The sequence below is a fragment of the Crocodylus siamensis genome, chromosome 3 (genome assembly GCF_052110815.1).
Source record: "Crocodylus siamensis isolate JL-2025a chromosome 3, ASM5211081v1, whole genome shotgun sequence".
Lineage (NCBI taxonomy): Eukaryota > Metazoa > Chordata > Crocodylia > Crocodylidae > Crocodylus > Crocodylus siamensis.
Window position 1 is genome coordinate 242784922 of NC_143397.1, and position 16843 is coordinate 242801764.

The following is a 16843-nucleotide window of genomic DNA, read 5'->3' on the forward strand; positions in this document are numbered from 1 at the left end:
AGATGGGGGAGCAGAGCTGGACCCAGAGCAGCAGGAGGAGGGTGCAGGGCGAGATGCTGGTCTCCACCCCTGCCCCCCCCCCCTTCCTCCCCCCATCATTTATGATGGGCATTTTGCTAGTGGAAAATATCACCTGTACCCCTAGAGTTTTGTCTGCCAATGCTTTTAGACCAACACAGCTACAACCAATATCCCTGAAACATAGACGTTATTGTAATTAGCTGTTTTGAAATGAAAATTTCACACCTGAACAAGAAAGAAGCAAAATTCAACACCCTGCCTGCCATCTGACACCTCCAGGTAATCAGCCTGCTTCAGCCTTCGTGTGCACTCAATTTGCATACTCACAGAGCAGCTTTTTTTACAAATTGACTTTTCCACCTCAGGGAGCCCTACCATCTCTGACTTCCCCTGTGCAACGTGAAGTTTCTACCTGGGACAAATTTTACAATCTCTGAATTCTCCTCTGCCTCAAGAAGCGCATGTGGGCCTGAAAGCTTGCAAAGAAAAACATTTTTTGCAACTATTTAGTTGGTCTAATGAAAGATATCTACCCCTAGAATTTTGTCTGCCTACGCCTTGAGACCAACACCACTACAGCCAATATCCCTGACTTCCTGGAGCCAGTTGATGTGTGTGTACACAGCTCTTGGAAGAACACAGCCTTTATCCTGCTTCAGGCAGGTTGGAGGGGAAGAATACCCCAGCATCTAGTGTCAAACTTGTGAGACTTGGCTTCTGTTTCCTGACCTACTACAGGTTTCCTGAGTGATCTAGGACAAGTCATGCAATAGTTTGGTGCTTTAGTTCCCTGTGCCTGTAAAATGGGGAGTTGCTCTATTTCACAAGAGCAGCCAGTAGCTTGAAGAGGATATCCCAGGAGCAACCAGTGCACAGGGACATGACAACCCCTTTGTTGATGGCCATACTCTTCCACTGTAGGGAAGGGCTATGGTACAAAACAGAGGGAAGAGATCCACTTATTGTTTCATTAGGCAGCTTATGTCAGTGTGGCATGAGAATGCTCTACTAGAGCAGAAAAGGAGGCCCACTGCTTTCAAGACAGGTGTGAAAGAACTGACTGTTGGCTAGTGGGTTGGTGACAGCTTCTTCAGGTGAGGAGCTGAACAACTATTTTTCCCTCTTGTGTTTTAAAACACTTGTAAAATGAATTCCAGTGCTGGTGAAAGTACTGGCTTGACAACTCTGGCGAACGATATCCAGTTGAAGAGATAGAGCAAGGGCAGGCGCAACGTAAGCTCTCCACCCTCTCCTCCATTTCCCATTAATGTGTCTTAACCCTGACTTAGAGACCACCTCTAATGGGGGAGAAAACCATTTAGCATACATGGCCCGAGTGCTCCTTGGCCTCTGTTCTGAGGGTACCAATCTGTGCCTGCTGTGAAGCTAACGTGTGAGACGTGGACACCTATATTTAACTTGAACTCATTTGCATGCTGCAGTCCTCCTGAATTAAAGTTATTTGATGGCAGAAACAACAGAAGCTGTCATAGCCTTTAAATAATTCTGGCTGCCATCAGTGAAATTTTCCCCCAATTATCCATTATAAATATGTATTTACACCACAGTACATGTGCTTTGGCTCTGAAAAGGAGGGATAATTAAATGGTTTTGAAACAAATAAGTCATGTTGAAATAAATCATTTCTTTAAAAAAATATTTATATTCAACCTCTGCCTGGTGCTGTTGGTTGAAAAGGTAATCATTTTTGTGACTGAAAGCTTTTTTGAATAGCAGGAATTGCTTCCCTATTATTTATTTATATGAAGGTAGCAACTATAGGTCTCAAATAAAGCCTGGTACATATACTTCAGTAAGACAAACTTACTGCTTCAAAGAACTTTTATAGCTGTTGCTGCTTTGCCTCCCCTGTGCTGGAAGATGACAAAAGTCATTGGCTGTGGGAGCCTTGCTTCTGCTTCCCTAACATGCTGGACAGCTGTTATAAACCACTGGAGACCACTACCCCTCAGAGCACAGCTGGAATGCTGCCTCTGCCTCCCATAGGACCTTATTTGGCCCCATCACCATAGCTCCTTAGTGTCTCACATAGTCAATGTATTTGCTGTAGCGATGCAGCCACAAGGTGGGGAAGTGCTGTTATCCCCATGTTACACAGGGGAAACTGAGACCCTCAGAGATATTTAGCTACCGGAAAACTGCCCCAAGTTAAATGGGGGGAACGAGGTGGGTCTCTGACGGAGCAGGGAACCAAACATAGGTTTCCTCAGGCCTACACTAGGGACACTTTTACACGTGTTGTGGGGGTGGCACTTTAATTAGAGCGGCTCTCAAAGCCGTCTATCCGCAAGCTGTCCCTGCCCTTCAAAACTGCAGTGGGAGTGCTTCAATGAAAGCTTGTTGAATGAGCTTTCGTTCAAGCACAGGAACGCTGATACACGCGACACGGGGGGCTGCTGGAGTGCGGTCCCTGCCATGCTCCAGCAGACTCAATTAATCAAGCCTGCTCTGACACGCTGTAATTACAACACGTTGGACCAGCATCTGTGCTCGCATACGTGCGCCCATGAAGCCTAACCATGGGACCTTCCCACTGCTGCTTCTAAGAGTGACTCTCCAAATAATACTCCTATATAGCTCTCTGGCAAAGATATAACACTGCCCAAACTGTGTACCTTGAGCTGCATGTGCACAAGCCAGGATCCTAATGAGTTAGTGGGCGACCTTTTGCAGTGTTTTTACCAGGTTCTTTCCTTGGTTCCCTGATCTTTTTAATCTACACCTTATAATCTCATTAACACAAATGTAACTACTATCTCTAGATCGTTTTCCTTTGATCCAAACTACAGTCTTGACCTGCTTTTTCCTGCTCACAGATGTCTCCCAATTAGCTCAAGCTCAACATAGTTAAAACAGAGCTCTTTATTTCTCCTTCTGAGACTTTTTTCTTAATCTCCAGTCTTGCTAGCACTGCTGTCTTAGGCTACAAGCTGGATGTCTTTTCACTTTGGACACTACATCCTCACAACCATGCTATCCATTTTTTCAGATTCTTCTTGCCTAGTAGACCCAAGATATGACCTTTTCTATTGATCTACACAGAAAAGCCCCTCATCCAGGCATAACTCCTCATGTCTCTGGCTGTGACAAATGCAACCTATTCTCCCACTTAGTCCCTCTGGAGAATTCACTCCTCTCTGTTAATCCTTCTACTAGCTCCTCTGTCGCATCAAACTGAAGGGCCGCATCTCTATAAACGCATTCAGTACTGAGGGGTTGACTCACATCTCTGCATGGCCTATGATACCAGTCTGTATTGTCCAGTAATTCAGTTTTTGAATAGGCAGCTTCATACTTTTTCCTCGCACTCAGAAGCAGCTCCCTGTAAACATCTGCCAGATTCATTCCGTTTCTCCCATGTCTCCTCAAAATCCTTTTTTTTCTGCTGATAAAGACACTGGCAAGGCTGCTGATGTGTCAAGAACACTGCTTATCATGCTGACAAATATTGTCTCGCTGTTCCTATATGCGCCCCCATCCATCTGTAGTTATCCGCTGTTTATCTTGCAAGGTCTTTGGGGCAGGCTCTGTTTTTTTTGTTCGGTACTTTCAAAGCAGCTACCATAATGGGGACATGGGTCATAATCACGTCTCTTTGGTGGCACGTTGTCATTGTTGTTTGTCGTGGTGGTGGTTGTTAAATGTTTCCTAGTAAGCAAATTTTTGTCACTGAGCAAACAACTTTATACCCAGCCCAGTTTGTGGAAAATGCTCGTATGCTTTTCCTGAAGAACAAACGGGGCCTAATTCTCTCCTAACACTAATTTTACAACAGTGCGTCAACCCTACTCCCAATTTGCAGTAGTGTGAAGGGAGAATCAGGTCCACTACTGATTGCTTATTGCGATTATCATGTCAGCGTTCACAGTTTAAAAGCATAAGGATTTTGAACTGCTGATGTTTGCCGCAAGCTCTTACAAATGTTTTTGGTCACGTGGGATCAGCATCACCTTTGACAATGGCTGGTTTATTGGTAGCCAGATGTGAGGCGAGCCCAGCTTTCCCTTGAATTTTGTGTTGGGATGTGAACAAGGGGCTTCAAGGATTTGTTTCTTCACATCATTGCTCTGGGTTTGCAATAGTAGAGTGTTTCTTACCTTTCTTAGATAGGTGTCCCCTTTATTCAAAGTAACTCCCTAACAGTAGAGAAGTGATTGTGGGCAAACAGGACACCACTCAGAGGAAGCAGCCACTGCCACTGTGAGACCAGCCCCTGCCACTGTCCCTGCCACCACTGGCACTCAGGGCACAGGCCTTGGATGTTATACCTCTTCTCATAACCCCCTTGTATGAATAACAGTAAAGGTAAGTACTGATAGTAACAAGGATAAACCCATATAATGCAACCACAGTATTAATCTCACACTCTTTGAGGGTCTCTGCTATCCTGAAGTCATTCTGAAAATGTTTCTTTGCTTTAGAATCGTAATAACATTTCCGATACCTCCCTAAGTGCCAGTGCGATTCCTTTGGTGATCAAAATTTACCAGCGGAGAAATACTTCTCTGGACTTTTCTGCATCCTTTATTCACTGCAGCCTTTTCAGGGCAGATTAGCTTCTTTTGTATGATCGTTTATTATCCTTTTGCATACCTTGAGAGCTGAAAAAGTGATGGAGAACTGTGTCCAGTTTCACTGAAGCTCCCTTTAAGTGCCATCTGTTCACCTGGACGTTTGCATCCCCCTCATAACCACAGCATCTAAATGCCTTTGCTGAAAAGACTGCCTGCTTAACATCTAGCAACACTACATCTACTTTACCTTTCGAATTGTTCACCACAACTGTTTCCCTTTTTCCAGTGACATAAGCACACCAGTATATCTAATAATAATATTAGTGTTTAGGTTGTTAATGTGCTCTGACATTAACTGATTCATACAGCTGCATGAAGTAGGCAAATAGCTTTCCTCTCCTTAAGAATGAGGATAATAATGTGTCAGAGATGTCCCACTCCATAGGAAGATGCCTTAATTATAAGGGATTAATGTACCATACTAAATAAATTTAGTAATAATGAAAAAAACCCACAAAATAACAACCTAACACAAATCCCTTATCTCTTCCTGGATTTGGAAATCCTCTGACTGGTTCAGAGAGCACTTGGCTACTTCTACCATAAAATCAACGGTGAATTTGATTTCAATTTGCATTGTACTGGATGTGTTTACACATGCATTAAATCTAGTTATCACCAGGAGTTTTTTCACATATGCTCCAGGGGTGGGATGAGGAGGGGGTCACAGGGAGGAGGGGGTAGGGGTGCTTTAGTTAGAGCAGCTCTGAGAGCTGTTTTAATTAAAGCACCTGCAGAATATTGTGCATCAGCATCCCTGTGCTTCAAAATGATGGCAGGGGTGCTTTAATTAAAGTTCATCAAACAAGCTTTAATTCAAGTGCCCCCACTGCCATTTTGAAGTACAGGGATGCTGATACACAAGATGCAGAGGCTACCTGAAGCATGATAATTGGTATGCTCCAGCAGAGTCAATTAATCAAGTCTGCTCTGACACACTGTAAAAATTACAGTGCATCGGGGAAGCTTCCCTCCACGATGACAGGCCCTCTCCATTGTGAGATACTAGGAAAATGTTCATTAGCCTGTCTTAATGAGCATTAACTAAACAGCATGGAGCATTTATAGATGTGCTCCAGAAGGCACTATAATTAGTGCGCCTCCAAGACCTGCGCTAATTAAAAGCACCTGGAGTGTTAATTGTAGCAGTGTCTCCGCCCTGAAAAATGGTGGCAGCATGCTTTGAACTAAAGCTCATTGAACAAGCTTTAGTTCAAAGCACCCCACCACCATTTTTCAGGGTGGGGATGCTAATACACATGATGCTGGAGTCTGCTAGAACATGGTACATCAAACATGTTTTAGTTCAAAGTGCATTGCTGCCATTTTCTCAACGTGGAAATGCACTGCACCGCTTATACATGTGATGTGCAAGGCTGCCAGAGTGCATCAATTTACATGCTCCAGCAGACTTGATTAATTGAGTCTGCTCTGATGCGCTGGATTTCCAGAACCCCAGATGTATGCCCAAGTATCTGATTTTAATGCACATTAACTAAAGAGCATGGGGGTTTTTTTAGTGATGCTTTAGTGCACATTAAAATAGGTGAATGCACATTAAAGCGCACATGTAGACATGCCCACTTATTTGCTTATTTAACAACGTATCAAGCCTAGTCTTGCATCCAAGAGCTGTAACATCCCTCCATTGAAGTCGGTAGGAATTTTGCCACTGACTTCAGCAGGGACAGTAACTGACTGAAAAATTGGTTGAAAGTTAAAGATTGATTTCCAGGAGCTCAAAAATGGCTTTATTACATTAATGACATAAAAACATTTCCTATAATAGTTTTGTAACTTATAACTATATACTTCATACCATGGTCACTTAGATATGAACATTTGGGGACAAAGAGGCACAATACTGCTAAGCTGGACTATATCTTCTAGCTGAATACCTTCCAACAAACAACGGCTTGTGCAATCTCTGTTTCAGAGACACTTGCAAAAAAACTAGATGCAAAAGCCCAGCAGTTGGTGGTTACCGAACAATTTGCTTCAGTTCAAATTTCCTCCCAACTTCCTATAATGAGAGGTAAGAACATGAATACCATATTTGGTCACACCACAGATCCCTGTAGCCCAATATCTAGTTTCTCACAGAGGCAGAGTGGCTTAGGCCCTAAATCCTGAGGGTTTATCATCCTTCCAAACTCTTACAGCTGGATCCACAATTGCTATGAACTGGCGTGGCCCCATGAAAGGCAGTAACACTTAACACATTCACACCAGCTGAATATCTGGCCACTGGCTTTGTTTTCATTCCTCCCTATTATAACTCTCATTCCCCATAAAAAATATTCATTCCTGATCTTTAATCCTCCTATACTCTGAGCATCAGTAACTCCTGGCTAGGATTCAATTTAAACTCTTTTTTTTTTTTTTTTTTTAAACCCAACTGAGCGGCTTGCTCCATCTTGCTTCCTCCTAAATATGTTTATTTAGCTCTGCATATTGTAAATACTCTGATCAATGTGTTAATTCAAATGACTGTCAGATGTATGGAAAATGAGTCATTTTGTGAGCCGTCCATTGCAGGAGTATCCACAGTGGAGTGCAAAGTGTGAAGAGCTGCAAGTCAGTCTCTTTATTATACTATAAAAAAGCCTGCAACAAATAACTTATAACAACACAAGCATGGATACACACACTCACAAAGAAATATTTCTGTGTAGATTCATCACAACTATGAATGTATTTGGTAGTGTTGTCAGCTAACTGAACACTAATCAATCTTTCTAATGTCTTTTATAGTATGGTTTCATTAGAAGCCCAGCATAATCATTCACTCATCTGCTGTTCAGTCACTATTTTGATTTGTGTTCTTTTATTGTGGGAACTAATGTGTATCCCATAAGATCTTGAATTTTCTCTGGAAGACAGTCTTTTTGAATGCTTCCTATTTATTGCTTATGTGCTAAGAATATATATTACCGTTATTATATAGACATTAGAGGGTAAAATTCAATGGGGGATTTTGACTGAGTACAGTACCTCAAATAGTAAATTCTTGGAGGGGTGAAATGCATCCCTGACAGCATATTCACTGAGTTATCAAACATCTTTCCCCTCATGAAACAGATTAATTCACATCCCACAGAAGCCCATTAGATACTTTTTATTACAACACTTCAGGCTGTATTCTGCCTTTATTTACGCCTCCAATCTGGCTAAGTTTAAAGGTAATTTGAATGAAAAAGTGGCTATACACAAAAATATGCAGCCTGCTTTCAATTATCTGCTGCACATCTTGGGAGAACAGTTCAGTCTGGGGTGGGGGTGTGAAGAGCATGTTGAATGCTTGTCCTAACTGCTATAAGGAAATGATTAAAAGGAAGAACCAGACAATCCACTACAAAAATACCAGTTGGGAATGCAGGATTGGAAGGGACTTCCCAGATCATCGACTCCTTTCCCTTGCTCTTGTAGGCAGTTGCATCATATAATTTTGTTCATAAACTGAGCAAACTCCTTCCTCCAACTAGCTAGGATTTTTAGCCTCCACTCCTCATAGCAGAAGGCTGGCCACAAAGCAAGCTGTTTTGCTTAGAAATCTCTTCATTCCCATCCTAAATGTATTCATCGCTGGTTTATACCCATTTGTTCTTGTGCCAACATAGCCCTTCAGTTTCAATGGCTCTTTTCTCTACTTTGCATTTACATCTAGGATCTCTATAGAGACAACAACCGTATTTCCTCTCAGTCTTCATTTTGCTAGACAAGCCAAGCCCTTTTAATTTCCTCTCAGGTGAGAAAGCCTCCATGTCCTGACCATACTGGACATCTGTGTCCCTGCACCTCTTCCAGTTTGAGTCTTGTTTCTTGAACATGGGTGATCAAAGTAGCTGCCTTAGGGGAGGGCAAACCGGGCGACTGCCCCACACTTTAGGGGACCCAATTTTTTTTGGGGGGGGGGTGAAGTTTTGGGGGGGGGGCTCTATTTGCATTTTAACACTCAGCTATTTATCTAATTCCGCCAAAGAATATTAAAAAGATCCATGATACAACTGTGGTGGATTAATATTTACCTGAGTATATTCCTCTAAGGGCCCCTAAATGACTCTCTTGCCCAGGTCCCCAACAACACTAAGGCCATCAGAACTGTATCCAGTAGTTCAGATGAAGTCTCACCTGGGCTTTGTATAATAGCATTACTACTTCCTTCTCTCCATAGCAAATACTTTATCTGTCTGTACAAGAGCTCATATACCAGAGCCCCTCTGATTTCAAACTTGAAAAAAAAAAAATTGCTCACATGAGATGTTCACCCAAGCTGCATAAGACTATACAACTAGCATTTGCTCAACAGATCAAAACGGGTCTCAATAACCTTGGCAGAAATACAGGAGCCCCATTTTCACAGTTGAGTTCTTCTTGACTAATTTCTCTGAAGCATTAGGCACAAAAGCACTTTAACCTGGGTCGTGTGCTTTCACTATTTACTGCACCTGCGTTTCCTGCTCCAGACTCTCTCACTTGGCTGCCTCATCAGAGAAAATTCTCTCTCTATTCCAGGATTTCTGCAATGCCGGTGGATTCGTCTTTCTGTACAGACAAGTTTGTTTCTGAGCTTTCCCCCCTCCGTATCATGCAGCAGCCGGTTACCATTGCACAATCCCAATCATTACCTGGTTTAGTAGAACACTGACTACAATGGGCCAAAATCATTTGCTGGCTCCAAGCACACACAACTCCTTTCAGCTTGTGCCAGCTGATACCAAGGCTAAAGTTCAGCTTGTGAATTTTAAGAGGGCTGGATGTTGAGCAAGTGATCCTGGAACCTGACCAATGAGTGTATTCAGTACCCAGTGAAACTGAGCGACATCTGAAATACTTCCCAAATACTATACTTCACTCATATGACAGTAATAACAATGACCTTACCTTGTGTAATTTCCTGGGGATTAATGATTTCTATCCCTTGAGTTATCCAACTCTTCCCACTTTGTTGCTGAGTCTTTGAACCTGTGTCTTCTAGTCTGGATCTTTCCTGGCTGTGTGTAGACCTCTAGGCTATCCCCTCTGGCTTAGAGGGAATAAGAAAAATCCAAGAAATAGTACTAAACCCTTTACCTCCTGATTTAAAAAAAGGACATTCATTGCCTGGAGCCATACCACCATGCACTGTCTTCTCAACTCTTAAAGCAGAGCACAGGCAGGAGCCCTGCGGAGAAACCTCAGTACTACAGGAAGCAGTATTTGTTTCAACAAGAAGCTGGCTTTGCTCTGAATCAATACTGAGTCAATGCTCCAGCTTCGTTTAAGAGGTCATTTTGCTGCTGAAGATACCATTCTTCTGATGGTCATGAGTACTTGCAAGGTAGGAAATATTACTCCTGCCTAGAAGACTTGACTCCTCAACCTTTCCTTATGGGATTGTATCATTTGTTTTAGAGAGACTCATCCTACATGAGGCAAGTCAGAGAAGCAGCCCCACGAGCAGTGAATTTGCTTCTAAAATGTTCTGGTTTGGTGATTCTATAGCTATACAAACAAGCCCATTATTAGCATCTAGTGAAAACTAGAGCTGAGTTAATTATTTCAGGCAAATAGTTTAATTATTCACTGAAAAGCAAATCATGGCATCCATGGAATTTATTTACACATTTATGCCAAACTTAACAAATTGTTTCAGCTAGAGACACCAGAAAAATTAAGAAGAGTCAAACCATATAAATGTTAATATTTTAAATGAAACATATAACTTTTTTCATTTTGAAATAACTTTTCAAGACTAAATTTACTCAAATTCCAATCCTTTTCAACAAAACTAAAAACCATTTTTATTTGCCATAACCTAATTCTTTTTTGAAGTTTTGGCTTGGCCAGAGAACCAAAAATACCAATGACTTGCACAGCTTTGGTGAAAAATTTAGAGGACTATGATATTTTATAACAATTTACTATTAGTAATAGTATAATACTATTAGAATAATATGCCATGATAATTTAAAAACCAATGATCCATCTACATATCATCATTATTATTAGCCAAATTTTCACATTCTCACTCATATTGACTCAATGAATAGTACCTTCTCTAATAAATAGTCCTAAGGAAGCCAAGGTAGAGCAAGCTACCACACAGCATGAGTAGGCATACCAAAATATGCCCCGTTGAATCACAAAGTACACCACACTACCTTTCCAAATGCCATCATTATGGCATATCTAAGTATATGAGTTGTAAACTGAGTGTCACAAATAAATGCATCTCCACTTGGAGTTGCAATCGAATCTTAAAACTATAACCCCTCTCCAAGTATGACTAGGTGAAATGTGCTAAACAAATGTTTTCCAGAAGGATTAGTACAGAAATTATTACAAAAATACAGTTTTTGTTCAAAAATGTATTAGACTAGTAAGTTCTCTTGTTAATAGGACAGGACAATGTATGTAAGGCTGTTTGAAATCTGGATGCTAAAGGAAGGCATACAGCATACAGGGACTGACAGTGGAGAGATGGTCATGTCAAAAGTTCACTTGCAGTATGTGGTATCAATAATTCACAATCCACTTCCCTTCCATTTTCTTCATCAGTGGCACCTCTAGAAGTTATTTGGAGGAGTTACATAGGTCACTGGCTTTGCATTCCCACTCGAGGATGTTCTGTACTGTGTGAGATATCATGTATATACACCTATACATTCCTCAGTGACAAGTGAGTTGGATTTCTTACCAGAGTACTGCTGTAGTGTGCATTACCTGCCTGTTTTATTATTTCCACCATCTTATTATCCCCATCTCGTATCATTTTGTTTTTGCTCATCATTCATCCATTCATAGAGATTACCCAAAGGGAGGCAAAATCACTTTTAAAAGCATGTTTTCACCAGGCTTTTTGTACCTGTGTCAGAGAGTTGCTGAGGAGGATTTTATAGCAGTGCAAAGAAAGTGCATTTATATTGGTGTAAAAGCACCAAACAGGCAGTCCACTACCTGAAGTGACCAAGAGGACGTCTACACTCAAGGCAAGTAGCCCTCAGGTTTGTTACGAAGGTGATGCTCATATCCTCCATGGTAATGGGATGTGATAAAGGAAAGTAGCTGAGACTTTTCACTTTACCTTTCTAGGAACAATATTCTTCTCCTGTAAGATGGGGATTAAGAAGACTTCTTGAAAACACTGTCTGCTCTCTTTCTGGTCAAGTAGTGAGAAGAAGGAAATTAGCCTCTAGGTGCACTATTAAATTGGTACTTGGGGGAATCAAATGATAACTTTTCAACAGGCCAGCCCATCCAGTAAGGAGGCAGGTAATCCTTTCCTGAGCACAGGAGGGATCCCATCACTGGAGGGCTTCTTGCTCACTGCTCCAAACGTCTTTCAGTGAACATCCCTGACTCTGCCTACCCCATTCCTTTCCAAGCTGGAGGTGTGTGACTTCTGGCAGCAAGCAGAGATCTTCACCTCCCCCTGTAGTGGTTTGTCTGGAGAACAGATATGCAGCCCTAGCAGCAGAGAGGGAGGAGCATATTCCATTGGTGGAGGAAAACAGGCCAGGTCTCACCAAGTGGGAAGGATCGAGATGACCGCCACCAAGAAGAAGCAACGGGTGGTGGTGGTTGGAGACTGCTTTCTGTGGGGGATGGAGCGATCCATCTGCCAACTTAACCTGTTGTCTCGGGAAATTTGCTGCTTGCCCAGATCTTATCCCAGATCCGAGATAACATGGAGGGACTATCAAGGCTCATCCAGCCTTCTGACTATGACCCCATGCTACTCATCCATGTGGGCACCAATGATACTGCCAGGAGAGACCCTGAGCAGATCAAAAGTGACTACAGGGCTCTGGGTGCAAGGGTGAGGGCATCTGGGGCTCAAGTTGTGTTCTCATCTGTTAGACCCCAACTCCGTGCAGCACCCAATGATGACGGAGACGATAGTCCAATTACCCATGGATCCTGTTACTCATTACCCAGAGCAGAGCAGGGAGCAAACACCAGCACACATTTGCTCGCAACAACTTTATTCAGAATGGAGACAGCTTCTGCAAGCTCTCTCGCCATAGGAGATGAGAAACAGGCACAAACAATAGTTTTTTCCACATTTATATACTTTGGTTCATGTTTATTAACATTTATTCTACCCTTACCGCACCTATGTTCCACCCATTTCTTCTCCCATCTCAAGCTTTGCCTCTGTTTACTGTTTGCTTCATTAACATGGTATTGCCTATGTATTTCATTCACTTACATGTCTTCTTGCTTTTGAGTGCATGTCTAAGACCTTGACTGCTTTTCTTCGGTCAATGGGCGGACTTTGACTAAAACTTGGAAGCTTCTGGAGGCTTCTTCACCAATCACCATTCACCTTGTTGCATACGTTCATCTCGGATTCTGTTACCAGTTACGTGTTGTTTTCCACATTCCAATCTGTTTTTCTGTCTTTGGTTGTACCGTCCCCACCCTTTCTTGGGCCCCTTTATCTTATCTTGTTCCTCGCTGCAGCTGGTTCACAGCACACAGACTTACACAGATTCATTTGCTACTTTTCCCTCAGAAAATGGTTTTCACAGTTAAAATGGTTACTTAACATAAGCAAATGGCTGCCTTAACCATTCTGCCTTGTGGTCAGCAGCTTTGCTAGGCCACAGGTAAAGGCTTTGTATTCAGCTGCAAATCCAGTGCTCTCTAAGATCCAAATATTGTCACCCTAACATCATCAATCCTTCCAGTCAAGAGAAAGGGCCTGGGTAGGAGTAGGTGCATCCTGCAGATCTACACCTGACTGTGCAGGTGGTGTCACCAGCATGAATTTAGCTTCTTTGACAATGGGATGTTCTTACAATAAGAAGGATTTCTGGGAAGAGATGGGATTCACCTGATGAAGAGGGAGGAGAGTGTCTTTACAAACAGGCTTGCTAACCTAATGAGGAGGTCTTTAAACTAGGTTTACCAGGGAAAGGAGACCAAAGCCCAGAGGTAAGTGGGGAAGTGGGAGACCTTCAGAAAGAGCAAGCAGGAGGGCGAACAGGAGAGGTGTTCTCATACTTCTTGAGAAATCAGGGCAATTGAATAGTTACTTCAGGTGCCTGTACAAAAATGAACAGAGTCTGAGATACAAGCAGGAAGAACTGGAAGTCCTTGCACAGCCACAGAACTATGATGTTATTGGAATAATAGAGACTTGGTGGGAGCTCGCATGACTGGAGCACTGTCATGGATGGGTACAAACTCTTCAGGAAGGGCAGGCAGGGGAGAAGAGAAGGAGTTGCACTTTATGTAAAAAAGCCATATAATTGCTCGGAGCTCCAGTATGAAGCTGGAGATAGGCCTGTTGAGAGTCTCTGGGTCAACATCACAAGGGTGATGTTGTGGTGGGTGTCTGCTATAGACCACCAGACCAGAAGGAAGTGGTGGATGAGGCTTTCTTCAAACAGCTAGTGGAAGTTTCCTAATCAAGCCTCCTCCCGTGCGTGGATAACCTCTACATGACTCAAGAAGTCTACGGGCCAATGAGAGGTAAAGTGCTGCTCGACCTGATACTGGCTACTGTGGATGCCCTAATCGGCGACTTAGTGATTGATGGGAAGCTGGATGACAGCGACCATGAGCTGATCACCTTCACCATCTGCTGTAAAGCTGGCAAGTCAGTCAGCAACACAGAAGTCCTTGACTTCAGGAAAGCCGACTTTGACAAGTTCAGGAGGCTTGTCAGTCAGGCCCTAAGGGACCACAACCCCAGGGGGATGGGAGTCCAGGAAGAGTGGTTGATCCTAAAGGGAGTGATCCTCAAAGCACAAGCTAATTCAATTCCATCTCGGAGGAAAGGCAGCAGGAGGGCACAGCAGCCCCCTTGGCTCTCCAGGGACCTAGCAGACCTCCTGAGGCTAAAAAGAAAGGCCTACAAAGGATGGAGGACGGGATTCACCTCCAAGGAGAATTATTCTGCACTGGTCTGGTCCTGCAGGGAGCAAACCAGGAAAGCCAAGGCTGCGACTGAACTCCAACTAGCTTCAAGCATCAAGGACAATAAAAAGTCCTTTTTCAGATATGTGGGAAGCTGGGGAAAAGCAAGGGCAACATTGGACCCCTGCTGAACCAGATGGGACAACTGACGCCTAGGAAAAAGCCAACTTATTAAATGGGTACTTTCCGTCGGTCTTTCATCAGTCCCATGGGACACCCATGCCCATTACGGGCAAGGCAGGTCCGGGTGAGGGAGATCTCCTGTCCTCCATCAATGCTGACCTCGTAAAGGAACACCTTGAGAAGCTGGATACCTTCAAGTCAGCTGGCCCTGACAATCTACACCCCAGGGTACTCAAGGAACTGGCGAGCGTCATAGCCCAGCCTCTGGCATGGATCTTTGAGACCTGCTGGCGCTCTGGTGTAGTGCCCGAAGACTGGAAGAAGGCCAATGTGGTGCCTATTTTTAAGAAAGGGAGGAAAGTGGATCCGGCAAACTATAGGCCCATGAGCCTGACTTCTATCCGAGAGAAAAGTTTATTAAAGAGGCCATCCTTAATGGACTGGCCAAAGCCAACATCCTGAGTGATAGCCAGCATGGGTTTGTTTTGGGTAGGTCTTGCTTGGCCAATTTCATCTCCTTTTATGACCAAGTGACCTATCACCTGGACAAGGCAGAAGAGATTGATGTCATATATCTTGACTTCAAAAAAGCCTTCGATCTGGTATCCCATGATCGACTCTTGGCAAAACTGGCCAATTGTGGCCTTGGGTCCACCACAATCCACTGGCTGGAAACTGGCTCTGGTCAGACCCAGAGGATGGTAATTGACAGAAGTGAATTGTCATGGTGCCCTGTGAGCAGGGTCCCCTAAGGCTCTGTCTTTGGACCCATATTGTTCAACATCTTCATTAATGATGTGGACTTTGGAGTCAGAAGCGGACTGGCCAAGTTCGCCGATGACACCAAACTCTGGGGCAAAGCATCCACACCAGAAGACAAGAGGGTGATCCAGGCTGACCTGGACAGGTTCAACACATGGGCAGATGAGAACCTGATGGTGTTTAACACTGAAAAATCCAAGGTTCTCCACCTTGGGAGGAAAAAAAAATCTGCAGCATCCTTATAGGCTTGGCAGTGCTACGCTGGCTAGCACTACAGAAGAAAGAGACTTGGGGGTCATCATTGACCATAAGATGAACATGAGCCTGCAATGTGATGCTGCGGCTAGTAAAGTGACCAAAACTCTGGCTTGCATCCATAGATGCTTCTCAAGCACCACAATTCAAAAAGGATGTGGAGAAGCCTGACAGAGTCCAGAGAAGAGCCACCCATGTGATCACAGGTTAGCAAAACAGACCTTACGACAACAGGTGGCGAGCCATGGGGCTCTTTAGCCGGGAAAAGCACAGGCTCAGGGGTGATCTGATGGCCGCTTATAAGTTTATCAGGGGTGACCACCAGTATCTGGGGGAACTTTTGTTCACCAGAGCGCCCCAAGGGATGACGAGGTAGAATAGTTATAAACTACTGCAAGACCGTTTGCGCTGTTCCTTCTCATGCTCGCGCTGTTCCTTCTCATGCTGTTGTTGGGCCTCCAGCTCCATCCTTTTCAACTCTAGCTTGCGCTCTCACTCCTCAGCTTCTAGCTGGAGCTGGAATTTCTGGAACTCCCACTCAGAGGGTGGCCACTCAGTGCCCCCCATGGGTTCTTCATGGATGTCTGGAGGTGATCTTGCAGCCTGGTCATTATCACACAGGATCTTGATCAGGTCATCTTTCTTTTGCTCCTTCCTGACTGGAAGGCTTCTCTCTTTCACCAGCTCTCTCAAGTAGTCCACCGTCATGTGGGCACACTTGTTGGCCATCCTAGCTATCTACACTATCCAGTTGACCTGCTGCCAAATTAGAAATTGTTTGCTCAAGGGTTATCAGTGACTCTATTCCCTTTCCCAGATTATTCCTTCAATACAGCAGGTTGTCAGATCCCACGCTTACCACCACGTGTGGCAGGCTAGTAGGGGGCACTCCTGCGTTGAGCCACCCACCTCACTGCACCCAACCACCTTACAGGCTCCGAGTGCCTCCCTGGGGGCACCTCACATCTGGCCGACCCCTTTCCTGGAGCACACCCGCTAGCCTGGGGGGGTTCCACTGCCACCACCCAGGGCTGGGCTTGATTCTGGTTCCGTGCCCCATGGGAAACACGGGCCTAGTAGCCTTCAAAGGTAGTTGATTCACTTCAAGTACTTGGGATGCTTCCCCCAGTCAGAAGCACAAGTAGTGGTCTCCCTTAGTCAGCCGAACCAAGGGAACC